Genomic DNA, 5,117 nt, shown 5'->3' with positions numbered 1-5,117 from the left:
GCTGCATGTGCGAGGGAAAGCGTGCGAGGGTGAGTCGGCGATCACGGCTAAATCTTGCGCACAAATGGGAGAGAAGCGGGTCTGCGTAAGTGCGCCGTCTTCCGTCGCGCTCAAGGTTTCGAGGTGGAGGGCAGAGAAGGGGAACGCGCCCTACTCCAGCAGGCCTGGGTGGCCGCACGCTCCCGCCCGGGCCACTGTATCGTGAAAGCCATCTGCGCCTGGGACAAAACCCGCCGCGCGCTATTTTTGCGCTGCTTAGTTCGCGCTGATGCCGAGGCGCAGCACGAAGGTCAATTCGCTCGCTGCTGCTGCCGCCATTCCTCCTCACTCCAGCGTTTTGACAGCGATCTCCCGCAGTCATCGAGTGACATGTGTTCATGTTTGCTTGTGCGCGCACGACACCATGCTTGGTAATTTAGCTACTATGCTTGTGTTTACAAGTTTACATGGCCTATAAATCTACTAACCTCATTTCGCATAGCTTTCTACTAATTTGCTATCGCATTCAATGCTTCGCCCGAAAGGCGATGTGCAAGTTTCTTTTTTAACTATTCCGTGAGACACCACTAACAAAACTTCCACCTCCGTAGAGAAACTGACCAACTGTTCATAATGAATACAATAAAAACTGGTTCTTTTTGTAGTAACAAAATACAGAAAAAACGATATGGTGTCGTGGGTTGCCATGTTCGCGCAGAGTTTTGGAGTTTTATGTCATTTCGAGGTATGCGAAACTCACTCCATTGTTCATCGTCGTCTGTAACGACACAGCAGCCTATGTCAATCGAGTATATTTTTTTCGAAGCCCGGCGGCAATAATATAACTAAAACGCTTCCGTACATAAGAAAATCAACGCCGTAAAATACATGCGGACGCAGAACACACGCAACGACATGGCTACCTGTCCTAGTCAACCTAGTTTATGTATGGCCAATGGCTGCCTGCCCTAGCGAACCCAGTCTGTGTGCAGTCAACTTGCGTCCAACTTGCCCCGTTGATTTCCTGATTTTGTGAGACACCAACGAGTTAAAGCTGTAAATCCACTTGCATATGGACTTGCGCCGGCACCTGAGTTCATATTCGGTGTTGCTGTTTTACGTAATCATTTCAAAATGAAGTTTGAAAAGGATTGGAGGCAGTCCGGAGGAATATAATAGGGGAGAGGTCTCAGAAGAATGCGTTTCGAAACACGTCAGTACTCACGATGACGACGCATTTATTTAAAAATGGTAGCACTATGCATGCCAATAGAAAAGCGGCTACATAGAGCAGTGTCTACAAAGGCATGAAATTAAAAACTGCCTCGCGAAAGCCAAGAGAGAGTCATGGTCCGCACGACGGCGCTGTAGACAAACCATTCAACTAATTTGCTTCTGGCAGCCAGCGATCACTTCCTGTCGAATGTTCGGATTGTACGCCATATACTGGGCTTTGAGTTCCCAAACTAGATGATGTTGAGCTTAAGCGTCTCAGTCTCTCTGTAGTCAGAACAGGCGTAACAGAGCTACCCGTTGCTAGATGAGCAAACGCACCTCAACAGAAGTCTCTGAATGCGCCCCAGGCCTGTCGTGGTCGCTCAGGTGTGCTCTCTCCGAGCATGCCTAAGCGTCATTTGTATCCGATCCTCACTTTTTCAATCAGATACTGCCCCTCGCAACGTCACTCTTTCTCTCTGCCGGATGAGTGATGGAGAGCGCTGCTTATGGACGCCAGCGCCACATTTCAATGCGCTCACTAGACGGCATCCACCATCTGTGTCAGTGCTATTTTAGGAAATTTTTGCATGGTCCAGGGGCTGTAGCGGTTCGGCAGAAAAGGCGCCATGCTCAGTCTTGATTTCTGAATGGAATTTGGATGAAAGCGTTCAAGAATTTTTTTCAAGCATTCACAAGAATATACTAACGAATCATAGGAACTTCAACTTTCTTCAAAGTCCCATAGAAATATTAAATCTTACTGTCTATCATAATGTAGAATCTGAAGTAAAGCTACCAATCACACTGTTTTAGTGTTTAGTTATTTCATAAAGATATTAACATTACAAATGTATTCAATGAGCTTTTTGTCTTGGACATAATCAATTTCGTTAGATATGGCTTTCTTCTATTTGCGGCATTCGTATACAATATGACTAATATTTTTGGTCTTAAAGATATTTCCCTACATCTTCTGTCGAAATTTTAATGGGCAAAACTGCGAGTTCGTGCGAAAAATGTATGTGTATTAAAGCAAGTTTTGATCTCATTGAGGGATACTTGCAGAATCCTCGAGTACTCGGTGCTTAGCACTCACAGCACAACGGCGCCAAGTTTCGGTTTGAACTGACCGGCTCGACTCACCGCTGCTGTGATTCTGTGCGCTTTGTGTGACCATGTGCGCGGAAATTTTTCTTATGCGCGAACAATGAAAGCTTCCTTTCTTTTGACCGCTTTCTAATCTGACGTGAGGCCTCCTTTTAGCGAATCACCGTTGGAGGGAGCAAGCGCAGTCGGAATGCGCTCTTCGCCCGCCCTCGCCTAAGCAACAGTTGCCGGACGCCTGGGTTCGGGAGCACCCCTTATAAGCCGTTATGCGAACACATTTACTCAATAATAACATACTGTCAACAGTGCATAGCATAGTGTCATAGTGTCAATAGAGCATAGTGTCACGCGCGCACTGCAAACATGAACACATCACACTCGATGACAGCGGACAATCACTGTCAAAACGCTGGCGTGAGGAAATGCGGCGGCAGCAGCGAGCGAAGTGATCTGCGTGCTTTCTTGTGCATCAACGCAAAGTGAGCGCCGCGGACACAGAGCACACACACACGAGCCGCCGACGCACCTAGACGCTGACTCCAACGCAGGTCGCTAAAGATACGCAGCGTGACCGCGCTCAGCCCCCAGATGCGTAGTTGCAGTTGGAATAGGACGCCGTCCCCCCGGTGTCTCGCAAAGTTGGATGCCTCGCGAGCGACATTGACGGTGCGCTTCCTCTTCGTTTTAGTCCCTTTCGCGCGGGCGAGGTAGAGACGCAATCGTCGGCTCCCGTCACGCGCTTTCCCTCGCACATACATCGTAGGGTGTGTGACGATGGCGTTTTCGCCCTTCTACTTTGTACGGAACCTCACCGCGACGCTTACGCCGACACCGACGCGGACGGCCGAAATACGTTTGGAGTTTCCACCTAATTGCTACTGCAATAAATAAGCTGAATATTCACATAATGTTTCAGTTGAACTGCTAATACAGAGACGCTTGGAGGCTTTCTTCCGGTTTTGCTTGCTCATCGTGAGAAACGACCACAGTCGAGCGCTAACCTTGATGTGTTCCAGCAACAGTGGCACACCGGCGTCTGGAAACGCCACTCACGCCGAACGTGCGACTGAAACGAATGCTGACGCCTGGCGCCGTCTTCGCGTTTCTCTGTAGCCGTGCGACAGCACGCATGCGCAAGGATACTTCACGTGGGCGAGCACTGAGTTGAAGCGCTCGTTCAGGGCCAGGAGTAGTGCAAGGACTCATGAAGGTAGCTTCGGAGCAAGCTTATGCTTAGGAAACACCAAGGAAGCCTTCAAAGCGGCGTCACCACAACGAAGATTCGCGGTGTTTGTGGCAACTTTTCTTTACCGTGCGCGTCTGTCTGCGGCGAGCTTATGTACTGCTCAGCGAAGGCAGCGCTTTCTCTTCGTCCCTCTGAGAGGCGAGGGAACCTTTCAGTGCGGAAGGAAAGTGATCAGACACAGTAAGTTTTAACTCTTTCGATAACATGGGGAAAATCGTTCTTTTTTGTAGATTACGTGAGAACTTCTTTCTGAACGAACCATTGTACTCAATATTTCATGTGATACATGAACAAAAAGCAGAATGAATGCACTTTTCACGCACAAGAGTATTATTAACGACACATATGTTATAAAAGAGATATCAATTACCAGAATCAAGATTATCATAAGAAGCGAACAACATGAAGGAAAATACAGGGGAATTTACTTGCACATGCTAATTAAAAATAAAGAAATTATAAATCAATGGAATTCAAAAAGGATGGAAAAACAACTTGCCGCAGGTCGGGAACGATCCCACGTCTTCGCATTACGCGTGCGATGCTCTAACCAACTGAGCTACCCCGGTGTCGCTTCGCCATCAACTTTCTTAGGTACTTATGCTTTATTTACTACTACAACTAACCCTGGGAGTGTTAGCCACCGCCAACCACTCACAATCCTTGGCGGCGGATGTGGAACATCCTGTCTGCCGCAGGCGTCACGAGTACGCGATCTTTTAGGGTGAAGGTAACTGGTCAATAAAGCTACACGTGCTACCTGAAGGCATCAATGTTGCCGGATTCGAGACCCTCCTTATGTACTATGCGAGAAGAAAGGGGGCTAACCAAGGGGCCCGATTTTTATTAGTCATATCACCAGAAGCCAACAAACAGAGACACCAAGGAAAACACAGGGGAAATTACTTGTACTTACGAATTGAAAATAAAGAAATTATAAATTAATGGAAGTGAAAGAGTATGAAAAAACAACTTGCCGGGGAGGTGGGGAACGATCCCACGTCTTTGCATTACTCTTGCAATGCTCTCACATCGCACGCACAACCTTGAGCCCAAGTTAGTCGCTTGATCTCACGCGCGCAAGGGAGGAAGGTTGGGAGCAAGGACGCCGTCTTTCACCGCGCACAATGAAACGGGGGTATGGGGGGGGGGGATTCTACTCCTGCGGCAGCTATGCATGGCGAGGCTGCGCGCAGTCACGCGGACCTTATCTTTAACGAAGCAGGTACCAGTTTCGGTATCTCGTTTATTGGTCAGTTAAAATTGTTCAATTTCTAAGGAAATTGAACCACCGGCGCTACCGGTGACAGGACTGTCGACGCCATCTGAAAATGAAAACATCCTAATATGGTTTAAAAAACGCCAGAGTTTACATTTACTCTATAAGAAATACGTACAACATCAGTGTTGCCCCCTATATCATCTATTGGTAGGATAAAAATATAATGTTTTACAAAGGGCTCCTAGTGCGCACCCGAAAGCTAGAGGGCGCCAGCTGAGGCCCATCTCTCTGCCTTCCTTCAAATAAATTACTTCTCTTTCAAACAGGGGGCAGCCAGCGCGTTGC

This window comes from Dermacentor andersoni, chromosome 9, assembly GCF_023375885.2.
Source record: "Dermacentor andersoni chromosome 9, qqDerAnde1_hic_scaffold, whole genome shotgun sequence".
Taxonomy (NCBI): Eukaryota; Metazoa; Arthropoda; class Arachnida; order Ixodida; family Ixodidae; genus Dermacentor; species Dermacentor andersoni.
The sequence above is the reverse complement of the archived record's forward strand: the minus strand, read 5'-3'. Positions refer to the sequence as shown.